Genomic DNA, 23,962 nt, shown 5'->3' with positions numbered 1-23,962 from the left:
TTTTGTTTTCTGGCCTATATATGAAAAGGCCTATGGAATGATGCAGGAGTCTGAGGGCTAAATGCTCTGGGCTACCTGGGAGCTATTGTTACCTCTGCATCGGCATGACTACACTGTCAAATCTGTCTCACATCTTTCTTTCTTTTTTTTTAAAGAACTTTTTAAATATTTTTTTTTTTTTATTTTTTAGTTATCGGCGGACACAACACATCTTTGTTAGTATGTGGTGCTGAGGATCGAACCCGGGCTGCACGCATGCCAGGCGAGCGCGCTACTGCTTGAGCCACATCCCCAGCCCCTGTCTCACATCTTTCAATTGCTAGAGACCAAAATTTTACATCCTGTGACTCAACACCCACACAGCAACTGGCGTAGTCTTTAGGATATTTGCAGGTGAGAGATATCTCAGTCCTGATAGATTAATGGAGATCGTTAGGGGTGTAGTGGCACCTATGGACACCCAGAACCATACAACACTTAGTTGCCTCAGTCCTATTACAGTGAACTGCTATGGAGAGCTGTGACATGATGGGATGAGTTCCTTGTAAACAGAAATAAGGATTCTGACTGCACTGTGCGCAAACATGAACCTTGGAAGTTGAACTATCAATGAATTGCTGAAGCCCAGTCCCCAGCCCCTGGCCAAAGAAAAAAGTGGCAGCAGTGGCATAGATGATTTGGAGAAGTAGTCAAATGAGTCATGTGCAGCTGCTCTGGCCATGGGATGAATGGTTTCTATAGATCTGACAGAAAAAAACTGATGCAAGTGTATGAGAGACTACCAGAATGAGGAATTGCAAGATAATCAAGAAGTCTAGGAATCCAAAGTATATCCAGTAGAGTAAAATCTCTGTATTTTTAAAGTACCCATCAACCTTCCTCATTGTGATGATTGAATCTGGGGAGAAGAAGAAGGATGAAGGCCTTCAAGTCCAGTCAATGGATGATGCATAAAATGAAACAACAGCAGCCAATAGCTCCGGTGAACAACTGGCATGGCCAGCGCAGGTATCCAAGTTTACCACATTTTACCTGTTAAGCATAACTGGTGGACTTAAAAAAAATATTTACCCAGGTGGCAAGAGAGCAAGACTATTATTTTTTGTCTGTAAGAATTAGAGATAAACAGCATTCTGTGTTGCACCTTAAGAATGGAGAGGTTAGCATTGCTCCTTACAGTAGAAGTTGTAAAATGCTCAATGCCATGAGGCATTTAAGGACAAAAAAGACCAAGTATGTTTGTACCTGGCCAGGCTTCCAGAGGGCTGTATTTTTAGCAAGTAGCCAAGGTCATAAACACTCAGATTCAATGTATGTACTCAAGGTCAAAAGCATTTGTTTGTGAGCATGCTCTTACATCAGTCAAATGTTGTTGATGTGCCTTCTTTGTCTGACCTGCATAAAAAAATTCTATTTAATAACTATGGGGGCTGAGGGATAGAAGCTAGAGGCTGGTTATGGGCTATTGCTGCCTGCAGAAGTAGCATGCCTACCATCCCAAAAGTTCCTCACATCTTCTTTCAAGTGCTTGAGCCCCAAACCTTGCTTTTTTTGATATGAGTCCCTGCACAACAGCCACAGATGTGAAATCATTTTTAATTTGAGACTATCACAAATCCTCAGCATGATGCAAGGATTATTGTGTTGTTTTGTAGACATACTCCCAGATAAAATTTGTATAGTGAAGATCTAGTATATTATTTATTTCAGATTACATATATGGCCTTAATATTGTCTCACCCTCACTTTTTTATGTAGTGTTTCATATTCTCCATTTACAAAACTTTTATGATACAGATACAGTCTTTTTGTTGCAGTTTCCATAGCATCCTGCATTTTCATCATGACTGAAATGAAATATGCCTGTTTTCAATTTTTTCCTGATAAGAAATTTTAAAAATCTTGCTTGTTCTTGATTTTTCAATTCAATTTTCAGCAATTTCCCAAGTTTATTTCAAATCCTTGCTATAAGCTTTAGAAGTTTTTCTCAAACATATTATACCCATTGACTAAAAAGTTCATCAGATGTAAAAATTTTGTTTTTCTTTTTTTTTTATTCTTTTCTTTTCTTTTTTTTTAAGGGGAGAGGAATGAATACTTAACCCAGGGTAGTTCTCCTAAACCCCTGTATTACCAGGCTTTTTAAATTGTATTTTATTATATTTTTAGTTTTCACACAAAGTCTTGCTTAGTTTCTTAGGGCTCTCTCATATTATTTAGGCTGAATTTGAAACTGTGATTCTTCTGCTTAAGTCTCCCAAATTATTAAGATTGCTGACATGAGCACCATATGTGTGTAACCCTCCTCCCCTTTTTGAATAAATGTCATTACTTAAAAATGTCACCACTTAAAAAATGATGAATCATGGCTTCTAAAGGAGGTAAGTTTTGCCTTTGGGTCAGGCATATTTGATCATGTGGGCACACAACAAAGTATCTTTGTAAGATCCTGTCTCAAAATAAAAAAAAAGAAAAGAAAAGAAAAAAATTGAGGATATAACACAGGAATAATAATTCTCTCAGTTTAACCACTAGTACCAGACTCATATAAACACATACACTTGTAAGGGTAAAAGAAATTGAAGTTAAAGCGTAAAAGTTAAAGGGTAAAAGACCGGGTGTTGTAAAGTTTCTAAGCTGCAAGGTCTGAGTTAAAATGTAAAGGATTAGGTATTGTTAGGTTTCTATGCTACCTGCAAAACTTGAAATTTCTGTAGCTGTTAAGACAATGCTTGGAACTGCCCAGTAAATATTTCCCCTGGCTGTTTGTTTAATAACTGAAGGGCTCTGTGTAAATGGTCACGTAGTCCTTTAGGCCCTAAAACCAATCAGTTTGAATGTGTACCCCATTTAGAAATGACCTATCACTCCAGCCTGACCTGTTCCCACCAATGAATGAACTAATCATGTTTAGGAGTTGTTGTTCAATTTTCCCGCGCCTCATGATGATTTGTTCTGATTTATACAAAGCCCTCCGCCCTCCCCAAAAAGTGTACTTAAGCAGTGCTCAGCCCCTGCTCGGGGCTCTGGGCTGCTTTCCCTTCTTGAGTGGGCACGGAGCCCCAGCATGCTGGTTCAATAAATCCCCTTCTTCCAATTGCATGAGTGGTCACTTGGTGGTCTCTTTCTCCGACGTTTCACGGGACCCTTACACACTCACACACACACACACACACACACGTACACAGAGTACTTGTGGGATTTTGAAAATATTTTTTGAGACTGAACAGCTGTATAAACCTCATCTATTACAAAAGGCAGAATTAGTGATATAATATCAGTAGTCCTTTAGCCTTATCTGTGTACAGAAATTTGGTTATGCAATTTTATTTTTACTCTAGCTAAATGCAGAATGTATTCTACAAACTTTGGGTCAGGGCTATTCTTATATTTTTATGGCTTATATAAAGTTGTGGCTAGTCAGGTACCTAGTCAGGAAATATTTTTTAATGTTTTTGCTTTTGCTTTTAGAACACTGTCTCCTTAATGAGAACAAGCTCACCTTAATTTATTAGATTCTGAGATATCATGTGAAGAAGATTCCAGGTGCTTTTTTTTTTTTGGGGGGGGAGGCAGCCAAATCAACCTCTGAAGTTCAGTAATCTTAACAGCTAAACACATGCAGCAAAAACATTGCAGATGAATTCAGTTCAATCCAAATGTGAACTAGTAAGTTTTAGAGTGATTTCTTATACAGTTATAGACAAAAATATACCCACTGGAGGGAAAATGTCAGGTTTTAATCACATGTGGTACAGAGAATATCTGGAAAACAGAAGATATCTTATAAGTAGTATTTTAATTTCTCTTATTTAAGTTCATATCGTAGCCCTGATTCTTAGTCTTTTAACAATGAAAATGGAACAGCCTGCCTTTTGGACTTGATTCGGGGCCCACTCAGCTTAGGTTGGAGGCAGTGCCTAAAGACTTATCCAATCAGTCTCTAAGGTGCCATTCTTTTAATCATTTTGGAGGCTTTCTGTCATGGATCAGGAGCCCACGTTTCTGTGCTAAGAAGAAGCTGAAAACAAGTCACAGGGAGAACTCTGAAAACCCTGAAAGCAAGAAAATGATAAGTGTGCCTTGTTATCTTGAGACTGAATAAGTAGGTTGTTTGAAGCTGGCAAGAGTGACAATGGTGGAAAATGAAAAGTGTGGCCAGGGACTTGTTGTGAGGGGGCAACAATTGTGACATATGCAGTACAGGAGAGAAATAAAGAATGTCCATGCACTTTTGCCCCTTTCAATGCTTTATTCAGTCCATTACTCAACATAATTTCACCCTATAGGTTCTTAATGAAGAAAACAACAATTCTTAATGCTAGGTACTACAATAGATATAATATATTCACACCTAACAATTATAAATTAATTATAAGCACTGCAAAGCACACTTAATTATGACAGACTAATTACAGATATTCCCTCTGCATGCTACGTTCAAAAGTCTCAAGCCTTAGGCTTTATGTCCAGCATATGCACACTCACTCAGACCAGGGTGATCAGGACAAAAACCAAGGAAGGCCTTTCCTGGTGTGGAGCAGATGACTGGTTGAGGAGAGAATGATAGGAAAAAGTTGCAGCTCTCACCAGGGTCCAGACAAGGGCATAGAGTTGGAGAGTGGTGAGGATTATGCAGAGGATCAGGAAATGAAGACAAGTGATGGGATATCAGGTCCTCATCAGGCTCTCCAGCTCCAGTGCATCCTTGTTTTGGCTGCCTGAATCCCTGTTAATTAGCTCTCTTATTTATTAAATATTGGGCTTTTTGACCCCCCTTATAATCATCTTCAGCTACCACCAGATTTCTCCATGACATCATTTACCCTGGGGTCAGAAACATCTGGTCTGGTGGTCTCCAGCCTGATCTTTTTGCCTTTTTCTCTTATCAGGCTAGGACAGCCTTCCAGGGGCTTCACTCTGTTTATCAGGTTGAGGGGAAGTAACTTGTTTGAGGCCAAACTGGAGTACTCTGGAGAGACTGCAGGTTTGAAACTGGAGTTTTTTATAATAGAGTTGTGTAGGCTCAGCCTAAGGCCACTTTCACAGGACTCCTCAGAGGGTTTCTGTGGCAGCTCAAACTTCACCCCCCTCTTATTAGTCTAGTGAAGCTTAGATCAGCAGTTGAAAACCTGGGCATTTTGTTTCATAACTTTATGGTGTTTTCAGCTTGTCTCGAAAGCCCTTTGTGGGCATCCATGTGCCATGAGTCCAGCATGTCCCCAGATTGTGAGGTGAAGACTGGGATAATTATCGGAAGAGAACCCGAATTCCATTTGTTGTATTCATGCACAAGAGAGGCTGTAATTTTAGGACTTGTTACTCATGAGGATTCTTGTTTTGTGTTTTGTTTTCTTTTTGGTACCAGGAATTCAACCCAGGGGTGTTGAGCCACTGAATCACATCCCCAGCCCTTTTTAAATATTTTCATATAGAGATAGGGTCACTTTGAGTTTCTTAGGGTCTCAGTAAGTTGTTGATGCTGGATTTTAACTCATGCACCTCATGACTCCTGAGCTTTTTAAAGGTAGGGGAAGCAGTATCACAAACTCAGAAGAAAAATCTAAATTCCAGAACTTTAGGTTAGCTATTTCTAGGTTTGAGAATAAACCCATAGTTTTGTAGCTCTCTGTTCACATATTCAACTCTAGGGTTCTCTGTTCATTGTGAATAAGTATAAAATAGAATAAATAGTAAAATGTCAGTGTAATCAGAAAAATGGACCTCATCCTACCACACCTGGAGGCTAATTGGAAGATATGTTAATGAGCACCATTATGTCCTATTTAAAATGTAAAAAACTTTAAAACCCACTTTTGGGAACACCTTAAACAAAGTCCTCTGTCCAGTGGTGAAGTTGCTAGAGGAAAGATGGGTCACAGAAAAACATGAAAGTGAACACATATGGTAATCCGGATGTTTTTTCCAAAGCCTATTTTAAATAAATTTTTCCATGTCTGCTGAAAAACATCTGTAAAATTCTAATATGGCACACAAAAAATGTATTTATCTGGTATCATTCCCTATCCCAGATGGTGGGAGTTCTATTTCTTCTTGCTTAAATAAATAGATTTTATTCTTCAAAATTTGTGAGACAAGCACCCAGATGCAATTTGCAAAGTGAGAAATTTTGTTTCATCTCAGAACTCCACTTTCAACATTATCAATGATCTTTTCCCCATGTTTTATTTCATTTTTCTTCAAGAAATGGAGGGCATTTTTAAAAGATTTTGATTTATCATCTGAGTAGGAATGGCAGAAATCTCCATAAATTCAACAAGCCAAGATTTTATTAGCAACACTGTAGCGACCTGTCACAGAAGAGAATGGGGGAAGGAGAAAGGGGAAAGAGGGAGGGAAAGGGGGACAGTGAGGGGTAGGGAGAGAGAAGGTGGAGAGGGAGAGGTGGAGAGATGGGGAGAGAAGGACAGAGGGAGAGAGGAGAGGGAGAGAGAGAAAGAGAACTAACAGGGTGTTGATACTGATAGGCTCAACGCAGGATGAGGAGGAGTAGGGGAGAGTGGGATGTTACTTCTTTATTGGCTGACAGTTCATGCCACTTAAGGAATTTCACACCATTCATAGGGATTGGATGTGATTGTTCACACACCATTCAAAGTTTGAGCCATTCAGTGCATCCTAGACTTGAGCTCCTGGAAGAGAAATGCTCCAGGCACCATCTTTAACAACAATCTGAGATTTTCACACATGAAAAAAACAGAAAAAAATTAGGTGACATTAAAAAGAATTAATCTCTCCTAAATGAGGTAGTATACTTTATGTGTCCCAATTAAGGATTTTTCAAAACTGTAATTGTGTTACCGCTGTTTATCGGTGACAAGTCCTAGTTTCCCTACCAGAGAAGCACACCGAGGCAAGGTTAGAGTGGAGAGTAGAAGCTTGATTAAGGACAGCAGAAAGGACTTCTTCAGGAGGAAGAAGGGGACCCAAGAGGTGGAGTCTGTGGAAGGGGGGAGATCTTCCCTCATTTATAGCTAAGGTCTTCTTTCAACTTTCCCACAGGATTCCTGTCCTTTGTTCTGCTATCTTGCAGTGATAGAATGTAGGTTGTCAGGCCCAAAAGGTGAGGGGCAGATGGGCCTGAGGAGTAATCTGGTCAGGAAGGGCCTGGGGCTGCTTTTGATTAGCATCTCCCTGTTTGCTGAGAGCTGTTTCATTAACATTTCTTTGGGATGGGCTCTGGGCCTTGGGAATATTAACATTTTAATTTACCAAGTGCTGCTCTGCTTTCCTGGGCTCCATCGTAAACTTTGTCTTCATTTTCAATTTTACTGGATATTAGACCCAATTTACCTAACTACACTAACTACCTGTCTTTAAATCTGGATTCAATGGGTCCTCTACTCATTTTTTTTTAAATATGTGAAAGCATTTTATTAAAATGACCCTGACCCATAGAAACATTCCAAACATTTTAGTAAACACCGTTCTTCAGTGTGGCAGGAGAATAAGAGTGTGACTACATTGAATTTAAACTACATGAAAGGTCAATCTCTCTTTCTTTCTTTCCTTTTTGTTTTTTGTTTTTTGTTTTTTGTGGTACTAGGGATAAAATCCAAGGCCTCATGCTTAGAAGGCAAGCACTCTAGCAACTGAGCTATATTCCCAGTCCCCTTTTTTGGGGGGGCAAAACCAGGGATTGAAGTCAGGGGTACTCTACAACTTAGCCACATCCCTACCCTTATTTATAATTTTTATTTAGAGAAAAGTTTTCACTGAGTTGCTTAGCGCCTCACCATTGCTGAGACTGGCTTCAAACTCAGGGTCCTCCTATCTCATCCTCTGAAGCAGCTGAGATTACAGGCTTGCACCACCATGCATGGCCAACTTCAATCTCAAAGACTAAAGTACACAGCAAATAAGGTCAAAGGCTGTCAACAAATAGGTACATTATGTAAAAAACTATTTTTTTAGTTGTTGATAGACCTTTATTTTATTTACTTATATGTGGTGCTGAGAATTGAACCCAGTGCCTCACATGTGCCAGACAAGTAAGCTACCACTGAGCCACAGCCCCAGCCCCCTGGTACTTTTTTTATGGGGGATACTGGAGATTGAACTCAGGAACACTCAACTACTGAGACTCAATCTCAGGGTTATTTTTTACTTCATTTAGAGATGAGGTTTCACTGAGTTGCTTAGCAACTCACTTTTGCTAAGGCTGTCTTTGAACTTTTGGTCCTTCTGCCTCTCCAGCAACTGAGATTACAGGACTGCACCAACACACCCAGCCCTTGGTATATTTTTAATACCTATTTTAAATAGATTTTAACCAGTAGCCTTAAGTCTTTTTTAATACATATGGTAACACCATGTAGTATAAGGGACACCTCATACAGGGCTTGGACATAGGTCCCTTCATGAGGTAGCTCTTTCTTTTCTCATTGCTCCTGGGAGTTTTGTGGTTAAGTCAAGAAATTGCTTCTGCCATCTCGTCCCCCACATGATGACCATTGGCCAGCCAGGCACAGTGGAGCACACCTGTCATCCCAGCTGCTCAGGAGGCTGAGGCAGGAGGATCACAAGGTGGAGGCCAGCCTCATCAACTTAGTCAAGGCCCTGAGCAGCTCAGGGAAAGCCTGTATATAAATAAGATAAAAAATGGGGCTGGGGACGGGGCTCAGGTGTAAGTCACCCCTGGGTTCAATTCCCAATACTGCCCCCTCACCTCCCCAAAAAGTCAAAGTGGACATAATTTTGTTTCTTTTTTCTTTCTTCTTCATAATGTTTTTACTCATCCACTGTTATGATTGATTCACACTAGCTCTGTACCTGTCCCCTGCTGCATAGCCAGGTTCCCTGCTGCAGGCTTGGGGAGGTATTTTTACCTGTGGCTCCTCGCAGCTATGTGCCCCTGTGTGCAGGCACCTTGAATCTTATTTCCCCTGTTTTCCAGATCAAGGCCTCAGGCTCAGAAAGAGGCTCCACAGTCATCCTCCATCAAGTGCTGGCTGAGGGGCAGGGTGATTGTGAGTCTTCTGGTGCTGGGTGACCCCTGCGAGTCTTCTGAGCTCTCTGGGACTCAGTTTCTAATCTTTAGACCACTCTCTGTCACGACCCCTTGCCCACAAGGAAGACGCAACTCAGGAATCTTCTTTCAGCAGTTTATTCAGGCCCTTGATATTTCTTCTTCTCTCTCTCGGATGCCCCTCCCAGCCTTAATAAAGCATCCCAACCCCCAATGCGAAGCTGCCACGTGGAGCTTTCTCATAGGGTGGTGAAAAACCATGCGCCAACTCTCCCAAATAAGGAGTTGTTTGTCACAGACCACATTGGAGCCAGCGCCATCTTGTAATGGCGACCATAGTCTGCAGAAACGGCAGAAGCGGCTCACCACGACTCTCCATCCACCATAGAATCTCTCCATCTTTCCCCCTTTTATAATTGATGGTTCTTTGATTTTCTGAGGTGATTTCTCGGTCACTGCTTTATGAAGATCATGAAAATGTCACTTCTTCCAAGGGCTATTTTTCTGTTTCCTAATGGGGCCTTCATCTAAGGAGCTTGGCCCCACAAACCTCTCTCTCTCTCTTTAATCCCTCACCACATCCTGTCCACCCTGGATTAATGAGGTTCTGAGAAGGTGGCTCCTTCTCAGAAATGACATCTTGAGCCAGTTCATCTGGAAAATCAACCGTATAAAAGTGCCTGAGACCAAAGGAGAAAAATTGTCCTCTTCCAAGTAGGAGAGAGGACAAAGGAACACAGTGGAAATTTGAGCCATCCATTCGTTTGCTTCATCCAGCTTCTCCAAGAAAAGAGCCTAATAGAGAAGAGGAAAATTGTCTTCCAAAACAAAGATGGTGCCCACCTATGATCCCAGCAGCTTGGGCAGCTGAGGCAGGGGGATCACGAGTTCAAAGCCAGCCTCAGCCAAAGTGAGGCCCTAAGCAACTCAGGGAGACCCTGACTCTAAATAAAATGCCAAACAGGACTGGGGATGGGGCTTGGTGGTCAAGGGGCCCTGAGTCAAATCCCTGGTACCTCCAGCCCCCACAAAACCCAAATCCTTCTGGGCAGTTTTCCCACATGGATGAGATACTGAGACAGAAGGACCTCAGGTTCGTTGTGTGGGGATGTGAAGTGTCTGAGTTTGAAGGAGGCTTACGAATCTTGGGCTGGGGACTCCCCAGCCCTGTTCCTGTTTGCACAGTGCCACAAGGAGGCCAGAGAGGCTGAGCCCTGGCGAGCTCCTGGCAGCTCTCTTGGGGTGCAGTTGTGAACCTGATTTACCCACTTTAAGTGTGTGTGGCCCACAGGATTTTGATGCATGACATAGTTTACTCCCCATCTTAATTTTAGAACATTGTAATAACTCTCCAAGGGACCTAATTCCCATGAATGGCCACCTGCTGTCCCTCCCCCTGGCCTTTGGCCACCACAAACCCACTTTGTTTCTGGATTGGCATTTTTGGGGCCCCCTCCTGCCGAGGGAGCCCTGCAGTGGGTGTTAGTACGTATCGTGTACCCCGCGCCCCCCTTTGACTCTGGACTCTGTCTGGGACAGAGCTCAGGTGTGTTTCCACAGGGTGGCTGTCTGTAGCAACTGCTCTGGAAGCTCAGCCTCAGGACCTGTCTGCCAGCTGGGTCTTGCAGAGGCTGCTGTCCTTGCCCAGTGAACACCCCTGGGGAAGAGCAAGACCCCGTAGAGCGCCATCACCCTGAGATGTGTGTGCACAGCCCCAGGGGCCTGAGGGTGCTAGGATTTGCTTTTTTGTGGTCCTGGGGCTCAAACCCAGGGCACTGGCCATAGTGAACTAGCGCTCTGCCAATGAGCAGTGCCTCAGCCCCAGGGCCTAACTGTGTGGTCTAGACTGGCCTCCACCTTGGATTTCCTCCTTTCTCAGCCTTCTGACCCAGACAGTTTGCTGGGATTCCAACTTATGTTTCCCCTTCTGATATGGACTCCTCTGTGGGTGCTTCTGGGTGCTGTCACATAGAGGAGGAACCCGAGGCCCAGAGATGTGGAATCACGGGCCATGTCAAATGCAGCCTCAGTTGGGTAAGCAGGAAGCTCTGGTGTCCCAAACCCAAGCACTGGAGCTGTAGTGGTGATCCTGGGGGGTGCTGTAGGGCGTGGGCATGTACACATGTCCTCTCTAAGGGCAGCTGGGTCCCTGTGAGAATGCTCCTACCACTTTGCAACTCCTGAAGGCAAGGTAAAGAAGAGAAGTGGTGACGTTCTCTTGTCTCCTGCAGCAGACACGGTCACCCTCAGGTTCACCTCCTGGTGTGCTAAGCCCCCCAGTCCAGGCTCTTGCATCCTGCCCAATACCTTCATACCCACCCACTCCTAGGGTCGCTGGCTACCTCAGGTGTCTGTCTGTGTGTCTGTATCTCTCTCATGTTTAGTCCTGTGAACTGAACCTGTAGTGCTTAAGCAGGGAGCCAGAAGCCTACCCTTTTTATTTTGCTTTGTATTGTTTTTAGAGAGAGAGTCTCCCCTTCCTAAGTTGCTGAGGTAGCCTCCAACTTGGTGATCCTCCTGCCTCAGCCTCCTGAGTCTCTGGGATGACAGGTGTGTGCCACTGTGCCTGGCCCCTCAGGTCTCTTACGGAAAGGTGCCTTCCCTCAGGGTCAGAAGGAACTGGAACGTGCATCACGGTTGTCTGAGTCCCCCTTTGTCTGGTTTGGCTTGGATTTAGCTGAACACCAGCATTTTTGAAAGTCTGCAGAAGGAGCAAGTGGAGGCTAGGGACTTCATCTACATGGAGGCCAACAGCAGGGCTGTGAAGGTATGCTCCCTTAGGACAGCACCATGCCTGAGGGTCTGCCAGGGGGGGACCTGGGTGACCAGGGCCTCACTTTCCTCAGCGGGGGTGGGTGAGGGAAGGTCAGCAGCTTTCCCTTTACCTAAGTCACCTTGGCTTTTCTCTGTCTTCCTCTCCTGGTGACTTCAGCAGGCAGAGTGTGCAAGACCCAAACCCTTTGGGGGACAGGGACCAGACAGCTTTCGTCCCTTCCTGCTGCAGCAGGCGGTGTCTTCCATCTTCCTTTATTTCCCTGGTGTCCCTCCCTGAGTCCTGAGCCTGGGGACTGAACCAAGTTGCTCCTCTTCTATCTGCTGCTGCATCCCATGGTGGCTGCACCTCCCTGGTTCATGGATGAGCCTGAGGCGTCATGCCACCAATAAATCACCACCTAGGAGAGCCCGGGACCCCTGCTCCAGTGAGTCCCCTGGATGCTCCTTGATAAGGAGTGAAAACAAAGGGAAGAGAATCTTCCAGAAAGTCTCAATCTCTGGAAAGTCTGGGAGCCCAGCTTGGCACCAGGCTGCAGGGAGCAGGTGAAGGGCACTTTGGGGGCCCTCGGTGGGCAGCGGGGACCTTCTTGTCACTGAGCTCGATGTGGTCCCGGTGCCCCGTGATCTTCTAGAAGAGGCAGGGAGGTGCGACATGTAGGCCACAGAGTTCGCCCTGAAGGCCGAGGAGGATATGCCCTGCCCAAGGGCGACGTGCACAAGAAGAAGGAGGTCATCCAGGTAGGGACATTCCATGACCTGGACATGGCCAGTGCCAGGCCCCAGGGACAGGCCCTGCTGGCCCAGCGCGTGCCCAAGACCCTGGGAACCAGTGGTCAGGGCCGTGCTGTCCTCATGGAGGCCCTCTGGGAGGCTCTGCAATGAGCACGACATGAGCTTCGGCCCCCTTGTCCCAATGTCCAGACTCCGTCACAGCTGATCTCTGGGCATTGTCTGTTCCTGATCGCCTGCCAGCCTGGTGGGGGCTGCTCTCCACCCCGGGCTTGTGGTTCCTGGTGGGAGACTTCACAGGGCTTCAGACAGCCTCACTGAGCCTCCAGCCTCTGTAGAGCCCAAGCCCTGAGTCCTCCAGCTCCCAGCTGGCGCTGCTCTGGGTCCCACTGGACAGAGATTCAAGTTTGCTCTTCATCCTGAAGGGGGCCTCCTCCTCCCCACCAGATATGAGCTTTCTGCTGGGAATCTGGTTTTGCTTTTTGTCCCTTGGAGCTTTGCGCAGGAGAGTCCATAGACTCTTGGGATTTAAGTTTCTTCCTACCTGGCTGGAGGTTTTTTTTTTTTTTTTTTTTTTTTTTGGTACTGAAGCTTAAACCCCAGGGTGCTTACCCATGGAGCCCGGTCTGCAGCCCTTTTTATATTTTATTTAGAGACAGGGTCTTGCTGAGTTGCTCAGGACCTCACTAAATTTCTGAGGCTGGCTTCCAACTTGCGGTCCTCCTGTCTCAGCCTCCCAAATTGCCAGGATTTTTAAAGACAGGTGCCACCACACACAACTCTGCTTGATTCTTGCAGGTCAGGGGAAACCTCGAGGGGATACCTCTGAGTTTAGGAGGCCCTCATCCTTCCCAGGAGAGCTGTTCTGTGCCTGTCCACCTCAGGCTTCCAAGTTGAGTGACATCAGGGACCTGCAGGAGGCAGGAGGATGGGCTTTGGTAGCTGCCTTAGAAAGTCCTCTCTCCTACAGAGGGGACAAGACATCCTGTTCATGATGGGCCAGTTAATGAAGCCAAAGAAGACAGAGATCACAAGAAGGATGTGTGGTGAAGCCTGAGCCCGTACCTGAGTTGAGGCCCTGCTTCTGACATGCTCCCAGCTCTGAGCGCCCCCCACTGCACGGCTCTGGGTCTTCACTCCCTTTAGAAGCCTTGGCCACACTGTGTGTTCTGGCCCCACTGAGGTTAGAATCTGCTTCCTTTGAGGTCCCAGAAAGGTGCTGACTTTGACACCAGGCAGTGGGTCTCCCTTGCTCTTTTGTGGACTTATTTATTTATTTATTTATTTATTTATTTATTTATTTGATGCTGGTGATTGGACTCGGGGGCCCTGGACCACTGAATCCCATCCCAGCGCTTTTACTTTTTATTTAGAGACAGGGCCTGGCTGAGTTGCTTAGGCCCTTGCTTGTTTGCTGAGACTGGCCTCCAACTTGTGATCCTCCTGCCTCAGCTTACCCAGCTGCTGAAAAAAATACAGAATAGGGCCGGGGATGTGTGCCACTGTGCTGGGCTCTTCACCAATTTTATGTCCTTCTAGGGCCCATTACCACTTTACTCCCAGAAAACGTAAGTTCAACATGAATCCACTGTTGCCTTGAGGCTTTGCAGCAGCCTAAGCTCCTCCATGAGTGGCCAAGAGCAGATTTGTCTTTGAACTCTATTTTGACAGCCCCACATCATGGCTGTGGGCAAGGACAGGCCTCAGATCCCGGTTCTTGGGAAAAGCTCCATCCTGATGACAGGGGGCACTGGTTTCGAAGGTGAGGGCTGGGACCTGAGGTGAGTCTGCTGTTCTGTAGGGGCTGATGGTTCTGGGGCCAAGGCTGGGCCTGCTCTGACCCTCTTTGCTCAGGTTTCCTGGGGAGAGGATTCTAAATGCACTTCGTGGAAAGTTAATGAACCTGAGCATTGTCACCCAGGGCCCGCAAAAGGGCTCCTTGACCGAATGCAGCAGAGGAGAATTCACACATGAAAACGCATCTCCCTGTGGCTCCCAAGTGGGGTGTCTTGGCATCAGGCTTTGGGCTAGATGGGGAAGCTCCTGGGAACTGCACCCCACACAGCTCCACAGAAGACTTTTTGTGGCATTTGGGGGCGATGATACCTGTTTTCTTATTTTTAGATGAGGGTACAGTGATTCAACTCAGGAACTCTTGACCCCTGAGCACAGTCCCCAGCCCTATTCTGTATTTTATTCAGAGACAGGGTCTCAACTTAGTTGCTCAGGGCCTTACTAACTTGCTGAGACTGGCCTCCAATTTGCGATCCTCCTGCCTCAACCTACCAGGCTGCTGGGGTTATATTCGTGTGCCACCACACCTGGCATGATTCTTGTTTTCAAATGATGACACCAAACCTGGAATGGGTCCAGTACCCAGCCTGGGGTCAGAGAGCCAGTAGGAGAACTAGGCTGCAGGGTTGGGTATGGAGGGAATTGAGGTGTGGAGAGGAGAGCAGGTGACATTTCCCGAGGTGACCCTGTCCGAGGTGAGATCAACAAGGTGGTGAACAATTACATCATCCAGGGAATGTCCAAGGTGGTCCCCAGCGTGCTGTTCATGGACGAGCTGCACATGCTGGACATCAAGGGCTTCACCTCCCTGCACCAAGCTCTGGAATGTTCCATCACCCCCATCGTGATTTTTTTTGCCTCCAACAGAGGCCACTGTGTTATCAGGTAGGTGCTACTGGCTGTCCCTGCTCCATGGGTCTGTCCCCACCCATGACGTCACAAGTTGGGATGGGATGAAGGGAGTGCATGTTGCCTTTGGGAAGAGACAGCAGGGGGACTGAAGGCCGCAGCTGCCCTGTCCCTGATGTGCAGTGTCTCTGCAGGCCTCTGAGGATCGACATTCCTGTGGAGAGCAAAGGCCTAAGGAGGTGGGGCTGCTCTGGTGACCTGAGTGTCAGCTCCCTCACACTGGCTCCCAGAGGCCAGTAGAGCCCGCTTCGTCTTTAATGAGGACACTGAATGACATCACACCTTGTCCCTTGTCATAGGTGGGAACCCAGTTTTGTCTCTGAATTTGTTCTTCTTAGCTCCCCATGACAACAGCGTGCATCCTGCCATGTCACCTACAAGGGGTGTGATTTTCATTCCTGTGGCTGGCCCTGCTGTGGGGTGTCCCTGGTTGTGTTGCTATGTGAACATGGGAAAGTGACGACAATTCATTCCCCTGTCTCTCCAAGTCCCTTTCCTCCCTTCCCTTTGACTCATCCAATGAAATTCTCTTCTCTTCTCCCCTATTGAGTGTCAGCATCTGCATGTCAGAGAGGACATTCAGCCTTTGGTTTTTGGAATTGGCTTACTTTCTCAGCACGATCCTCGCCAGCTCCATCCATTGACCTTCAAATGCCATCATTTCATTCTTCTTTATGGCTGAGTAATATTCCACTGTGTATAGGGACCACAGTTTTTTTATCCGTCCATCTGCTGAGGAGCACCTAGGCTGGTTGTGTAGCTTGGCTACTGTGAGTAGAGCTGCTCTAAACACTGAGGAGAATGCAGGTCTCCCCAGGAACAAAACCAGTAAGGACAGTAAGACCTTCCTGGAGATACCTGCCTGGCCTCAGACTTCCTTTGAGTATAGCTGCTCCAGGCCTTGGGGACAGGAGGTCTGGTGCAGAATGGCTTGGACACATCTTTAGCACAGTGGCCCTGCTATGTGTGCCACAGCTTGGGGAAATTCCTCCCTGGGCCCCTGCGCTGGAGGCTTCCCCGCCTCCCCTAAGGCCCAGCGGATGCAGTGGTCAGGTCGCGCCCTCGGGGCTTTCTGTCTTCCTGGTTCAACAGGAGATGGGCCTGGGCCTGCTCAGTGCAGGTGGCAGGATGGCCTCTTCCACCCTAGCAGCCGAGGGCCATGGAGACGAGTCCCCAAGAATGCATGCTGGGTAGGAATTAGAAAAGAACCCTGTGGTCCAAGTGTCTCAGGATGGCTAGAGTCAGAGTGAACCCCCATTTGCCCAGACTGGCTGCTGAGTGACCGACAGTGGGAAATTCAGTGGCTCTTGATGGAGAAGCCCCATCTCAGGAGCTAGGGGACCATAGCACCAGGCCACCCACGGGTCCCTGCCACTGGCTGCTCCCTTGCTCTTGGGATCTGAGCAAATGAGCCAGGCTCATGGGCAGCATTGTGTGGTCTCCACAAGTCCCCTGATGTGACTGAACAAGATCAGGGTGAAAGTGCCTCCTGCAGCCTTGGGGGCAGCTAGTGTCAGCCTGGCCATTTTCTGGGGGAGCTCAGGGCACCCTGGGTGGCATTGGGGGCCAGGCGCCCTACAGCCACCACCTAATACTGTAGGAGTCTCCTCACTGGGTCCCCTTACTGGATCCCCTCACTGGGTACCCATCACTGGGTCGCCTCGCTGGGTTCCCTAACTGGGTCCCGCCTGGATGGCTGAGGGCTCCATATGGATACATGGCACATCTTGCTGGGGAGCCCTGCTCACAGCCCCCCCCCCAGGGTCCCTGGCCTGGCCAGTAGATGTCTTCAGAGGGTGCTGCTCTGTCCACCCTAAGCCCCAGAGAAAGGTCCACGAGAAGGTGGCTCTGACCCGAGAACCTACCTGTGGGGATGGAGCCACGTGGTCTCCAGAACATGACTCAGGCCCAGTCCAGGGCCGTGGTTGAGCAGCACTGCTGGACGTGCTTCTGTGCCCCAAGCCCAGGAACAGGGGCTGTGACCTTGTGTCCAGGGAGCGCGCAGCCTAGAGGCAGGCTGGGCTGTGACCAGGGCTGGATTTGGCCAGAAGCCGGGACATTGGGCCAGATGGGGTTTGGGCAGGGGCAGAGGAGTTTCTGGGACTTGGGCATACTGTGGGAGACTCCTGACCTGCTGCCCACAGGCTGCTCCCCAGGGGACCTTCCAGCTCCCTGCCCTGCAGACCCACGTCTGACCCTGGGGCTCATGAGGAACAGGGGAAAAGGGACAGTGTTGGCTGAGGGCTTCTTCTCCTGGCTTTCCACATGGGCCCTTGGGGGCAGTGGCACGTCTTGACGTGCTGAGAGCCAGTGGGGCTGTCCTGACTCGGGGACCTGCCCAGGCCAGAGCCAGCAAGTGTCCACCCCAGCAGCACCTGGCTTCAAGGCCCACCCCCCACCCACTGAATTTAGAGACAGAATCTCACTGAGCTGCTTATTTAGCAACATGCTTTTGCTGAGGCTGGCCTCCATCTATGATCCTCCTGCCTCAGCCTCCCAAGCTGCTGAGATGACAGGTGTAGGCCTCTGCAGCATCCAGTCTTTTTAAAAAGTCTTAGGTGGTGAGTCTGGACGGCAGCCTTGGCCTCCTCGTTTCCCTCTGTGTGAGGCTAAGAAGGGAGCTAAGCACCTCCTGTGCCAGGCCAGCTCCAGGCCTTAGGTGTCAGGTCATAGGCAGTGGTGTGGTCTGGTCCCAGTGGGAGCCTGTGGCCCGGTCCCAGGTGTGGCTTTGAACAGCCCTCTGGAGATGTAGATCCTACACCCTGGAAAACTCCAGTAGCACTTAGTGTGTCCACAAAATCACAAAAATGCCACCACAGTCGGTTTTAGAATGCTGCCACTCCCTCCCCATCAGCCGTCCACAGCCCCTCTGCTGCTGCATCCGGTCCATCATCCTGACCTCAGGCAGTGGGATGCTTTCTGTCCCTTAGCCTTCTGTGGCTGTGTGTGTGTGGGGGTGTGACTGACAGGCTTCACCCCTGTCCTCCAGGTCCTTGAATCTCCCGTGGCTGAGGATCACCCAGTGCGTGGGGCCTTCACCAGCTCTTCGATCTGTGCACTCATCAGCCAGAGCCCGTCAGGGGAGTTGGCTGTGGGAGTGACACTGCTGCAGTTGTGTGGGGACTGCAGTTTCTTTCTTTTGGATCTGTGTGGAGGGGTGGAGCTACTGTGTCACACGGCACCTCTGACCTTCCAAGGAACTACCAGTAGGATGGCTTTATTGCCACACTCCTACCAGGAATGTCTGAGGATCTTGGTGTTTCCATGTGCCACTTGACATTTGTTACTGTCCACCATAGATTTCCTGGTGGGTGTGTGGTGGCCACTCACTTGATTTGCATTTGCCAAGGGCCAGTGAGACTGCATTTTTTGTGTTTTACTGGCTATTTGTATATTTTTTAGAAATATCTTTTTGTATCCTTGGCCCTTTTTTATTATGTTATCATTTATTATTGAATTGTAAGAGCTCTTTATGTATTGTGGATACTAGACCTTTTCCATGTGTGTGATTCATGAGTATTTTTTATTCTTTGAGTAGTCTTTTCAGTATTTGAACAGGGTCTTTGACATAAACAAGTTTTGGGTTTTGATTGAAAGCTCCAGTTGATTGTGCTGGAGGTGTATGTGGCTAAGTGGAAGAATGCTTGCCCAGCGTGCCCAAGGCTGTGGGTTCCACATTCAGCATCACATACACATACAAAAAACAAATAATTGCAGTTTATCTGGTTTTTCTTTTGTGTTTTTTTGCCTCATATTTAAGATATCATTTTCCAGCCAGAAACAGTGGCACACACCTGTAATTCCAGAGGCTGAGAAGGCTGAGGAGGCTGTGGCAGGAGGATCACGAGTTGGAGACCAGCCTCAGCAAGGCCCTAAGCAACCCAGCAAGATCCTGTCTCTAAACAAAAATTAAAAAGGGCTGGATCTGGAGATCCGTGGTGGGGCCTTCCAGCACCAAACAAAATCAACAAAATAGGGGTTCTCTGGGGCCACTTGAGGGTCAGTTTATTACCTGTCCCTGGCTCTGCTTTCCTTGCATCACCCCCTAGCTCTCTGTGGCTGTCAGTGTCCCCTTCCCAGTTCCCAGTGTCCAGTGTCTTGTCTCAGACAAGCGTAGGTGACCGGACTCCTCTTGGCCTTCACAGGGGCACCAAGGACATCCCCTCTCCCCACGGGATCCCCCTTGACCTGCTGGACTGCAGGATCATCCTCTGCACCATGCTCTGCTCCCCCACAGGAGATGAAGCAGGTGTGACCCTGCTACTGTCCCCTCCCGCCTTCACTGCTGGCCCCTCACCACCCTGGGCAGTTTCTTTTACGTAGAGGCTCTGTCCCCTCCTCTGCAGAGTGGGTTGGTTAAGGGGACATTGTCCAGTGTCCCAGAGCCTCTGTTCCCCTGGTCTTGTCTGTTCTCACCTTTAACCCCCTTTGGTTAAATTTGAGGGAGAGAATAAAAAAACAGGGACCTGACAACAACCAGGGACCGAACCAGGGCCTTCGACTTGGAGCCCGTCCCTAGCCCTGTTCTACCTTTGAATCAGAGACAAGGTCTCACTGAGCTACTCAGAGCCTCACTTTTGCTGAGGCTGGCTTTGAACTCTTGATCAGCCTCCCAAGTGCTCGGATGGCAGGCCTATTCTCTGAGCCTAGCTGAAGGGCTTTGCTGGGGCACCTAGCAGCAGTGGTTGCCTTCATAAGGGGTGGTTTCCTGGGGTGCATGCTGGCCTGGTCATTTTGACCCCACCCTGCTGGTCTTGCAGGGCCTCTTCTGTGTGCAGGACAAGGAATGCCCGGCCTCCCTGGATCCCTGGCTCTGACCCTCTGTACAGCCGGTGCGTGGGCTTGGACACGGCTCTCCCAGCACCTCTCTCGAAAGCTGCAGGGAGGACTGGGTGTCCCTGTTCCCTGAGCCTCCACCCCTGAAGTGTTTTGATGGCTTTAATTAAAGCCAGGGATCCTTGAGACTTTGTTCACGAAGCTGCCAGAGTGAACAATTCCCATGGTGGATGAGGCGCCAGGCCCAGGTGATCAAGACCGCACCACATGCAACTTCATACCCCGGCCCTTATCACCCAGCGCCTGTGGGACCAGCAGCAGGTGTCTCTGTGACAAATGACATGGCCCTGCTGATTCTGTGCAGGCTGCCGGATTCTGGGGACACCTTCTAATTTATTGGACTGTCACATTCACCTCGCAAATAAAAATGGCTCCTCTCAGTCCCAGGCTGCGGAGGAAGCCTGGAGCCTCAGGGGCTGGGGTGCAGGGACAGAGGGGGACACTAGGTACTCTTTAGTCAGTGAGCAGGACACTGGCCATGCAGGTGACCCGGGTCCCCTGGAGGGTGCAGCCAGCCTCCTGCTCCCCAGTCCAGCAGCACAAGATGCTCTACAATGTAACTTTAAAGCACTGTATAAAGGGGACATTTGGGCCCTGTTTTTTTTGTTGTTGTTGTTTTTTTGGTACCAGGGATTGAACCCAAGGTCACTTAACTCCTGAGCCCCCTCCACAGCCATTTTTCTATTTTATTTAGAGACAGCTTCTCACTGAGTTGCTCAGGGCCTTGCTAAGTTGCAGAGGCTGGCCTCCACCTTGCGATCCTCCTGCCTCAGCCTCCTAAGCTTAGATTACAAGTGGTCACCACTGTGCCTGGGGCCCAGTCTCGGTGGATCATGTTTTTTCTCCTCTGAAGGATCATTAAGATCCGAGTCCAGATGGAGGGGATCCACATCAGTGAGGAGGCGCTCAACCACCTGGGGGAGATTGGCACCAAGACCACTCTGAGGTCAGGCTGTGGCCTCCTGGACCCAGGTGAAGGCTGCCCAGGGCTCATGCTCTCTCTGGGATTCCAGGTGTGACAAGTCCCAAGACATGGTAGCTTAGACTGCTGAGCATCTGAGGTGCCTTGTGAAAGTTAGATTGATGAGAGAGGCCCCCCTTTTCCTGCAGCTGACATTCCCTCTGCAGGAGGTCAATAACTCTGTCACCATCCTCTGGGACAGGAGATGGACAGAACCAGAGCCTGGGCTCCATGGGGGCCTCACCAGCCAAGCCCCTCCCCTGGCCACTGGCTCCTGTCCAGATGCATGAGGACAGTGGGCTCTCCAGACCAGGAAGGGTGTCCCTGACAGTCCGTGAGGCCCTGGGACCCATTTCCTCACCCCCCACATGTCCCTGGGGTCCAGCTGAGCCTACAGCTAAAGCCACCTTGGTGGGTGGTGGCTTCACTGACTTTTAACCTCTCTGAGCTGGAGATGCACGGGGCCTTGATATTGTTGATTTATTGTGACATGGGGCTGAGGAGAAAATCCAGGGCCTTGCAAGTGCTAGGCAGGTGCCCTACCACTGAGCCCCATCTCCAGCCCTCTTTTGCATTTCATTTAGAAACAGGATCTCACTGAGTTGCTCAGGACCCCGCTAAGTTGCTGAGGCTGGCCTCCAACTTGCCATCCTCCTGCCTAAGCCTGTAGAGCCCTTGGGAAGCCACTGTGCCTGGGTTGAGGAATCTCTAGACTAGGGTGAAGATGTGAGGACCAGCACTTATGTCACACTGATGGCCGCCCTGATGGGGTTGTGACTGTGATGTTCCCAGTCATGGAAGCTCTGTCCTTTGCTGGCTCCACAACAACCAGCCAGAGCCTGGAGGGGGCCCAGCTGGCAGAGTCCTGCTGCCCATGGACCTGGGGGGACTCCCTTTGGGCCCGGCTGGACTCCTGGCCCAACTGTCCACTGCACGTCCTTGGTGCAGCTGCTGACTCCAGCCAACCTGCTCGCCAAGATCAACGGGAAGGACAGCATCGAGCAAGAGTCCATGGAGGAGACCAGCAAGCTTTTCATGATGCCAAATCCTTGGCCCAGATCCTGACTGACCAGCAGGACAAGTCCATGAAGGGACCTGGGTGGCACTCCATGGAGACTGTGTCCCCACAAAGGCAGCGTGCACAGCCTGGGCTGGGCCTCCCCTCTGCCATGAGATATGCAGTGTGGTTAGTTCTGTCTGAAGAACATTTTTTTTTTGTTTTAAATTATAACTTTTGGGATTGCCTTGGTGGAATCCTCCCTCCCCTGAGGTGTTTTTAAATAAAATCTTAAATGTTATTTGGATGACACCACCCCTACCCCCTCCATCTCCCTCCCTCCCTCCCTCTCTCTCCATCTTTTAAACGTTTTTTTTTTAGGGGCAAGGAATAACTGGGATTAAACCCAAGGACGTTTTTATTCAGAGACAGGTCTCACTGAGTTGCTCAGGGCCTTGCTGATTTGCAGAGGCTGGCCTCCAACCTGTAATCCTCCTGCCTCAGCCTCCCAAGCCACTGGGATGACAGGGATGACAGGTGTGTGCCACCATACCTAGCTGGCCATATCTTAATTATCTACTATTGTTTATATATTTCTTCCAACATGGCTTGGGTTCGAGGCTAAAGGTGTGGGTTCTGGGTCCTGTCTCCAGAAGGTTGCCTCCATGTCCCCCACTGTGCGCTGTTGTGATTTCTCTCAGGTCAGGCCCTGGGACAAGCTCACTTGTTGCAGGGGACAGTGGGGGCTAGGGTGAATCCTGAGCTTTACCTCCACCTCTGCCCACAATCTCCTCATCCACTCCATCCCATGTCCCCACACTCTGGTTGTTGAGGTCCTGCCCATGTGGGGGACAACTCTGTGTGCTCATTCAGACTGTGCTCAGACTATTGGGAAGGAACCTCCTGGAATGGCCAGCTGTCAGGAGCTGCCCCCTCCCCCTCATTCAGTGTCCCTCTAACCCTGAGTTGGTCAGTAATGGAGATACAATGAAGAGACCAGGAGACAACAGAAGGCTCTCAACAGCCCAGCTGGACCAGCCTGAGCAACCAGAGAGAGTCGTTCTGGGTTGTCACCCAGTGCACAGTGACGCGAGTCACACTGACATTAGAGAAACTTGGTTAACACAGGGCCTGGGTTGGCCACCTGTGGGTTCCAAGTCAGTGAGATAAATGTGCAGCCCAGGACACTGAGCCCATGTCACTGCCCTTCACAGGTGGACAGGAGAGGAGGGACCATATGGGTCTGAAGCGTCCCCTCAACCCAGCCAGGAGGTGGTGGTCAATGCCAACTGGATGCATCCACAGCAAGCATCTCAATAGACACAAGGGTACGGTGGGCTCCTCACACCCATGGTCCCAGTCAAGCCATGAGCTCAGCTGAGGGACACGAGCAGAGCACCTGACCAGTCCTCCCCCAACCTGTTGAGGTCACCAAGAACAAGGGCAATTGAAGAAAAGGTCACAGCCCAGAGAAGCCTCTAGAGATGGAACAACAAGGTCCCTGGCTGGGATTTTAGGACAGAAAAAGGGGCATCAGGTAAAACGGAAGGCGGTGGGTGCAGGTGGTGACTGGGTGCCAAATACAAAGGATGATGGGTGACACACAGGACACATTGCCACCATCACACTGCTCTGCAAATCTAAAACTGTTTTAAAATTCTAAGTTCCCCCCTTGTGGCACTGGGCATTGAACCCAGGGCCTGACATGGCCATCAAAAGTTCCAAGAATGTCTGTGCATTGGGGCTGGCCTGTCATCCTAGCAGCTCCGGAGGCTGAGGGAGGAGGATTGTGGTGAGCCGCTCCTGCCGTTTCTGCAGACTATGGTCGCCATTACAAGATGGCGCTGGCTCCGCTGTGGTCTGTGACAAACAACTCCTTATTTGGGAGAGTTGGCGCATGGTTTTTCACCACCCTATGAGAAAGCTCCATGTGGCAGCTTCGCATTGGGGCTTGAGATGCTTTATTAAGGCT

At 48.9% G+C, this 23,962-nt stretch overlaps 1 pseudogene; it reads left to right on the top strand.

Annotated features, from left to right (window-relative positions):
• The first annotated feature begins 916 nt into the window (after positions 1–916).
• Positions 917–23,310, top strand: LOC124104041 (ruvB-like 1; annotated as a pseudogene).
• Positions 23,311–23,962: the final 652 nt, after the last annotated feature.

This window comes from Marmota monax, unplaced genomic scaffold (genome assembly GCF_021218885.2).
Source record: "Marmota monax isolate L192 unplaced genomic scaffold, Marmota_monax_Labrador192_F-V1.1 WCK01_AAM20220418_F8-fsc00565, whole genome shotgun sequence".
NCBI lineage: Eukaryota > Metazoa > Chordata > Mammalia > Rodentia > Sciuridae > Marmota > Marmota monax.
This window is presented reverse-complemented; position numbering and strand designations above follow the sequence as displayed.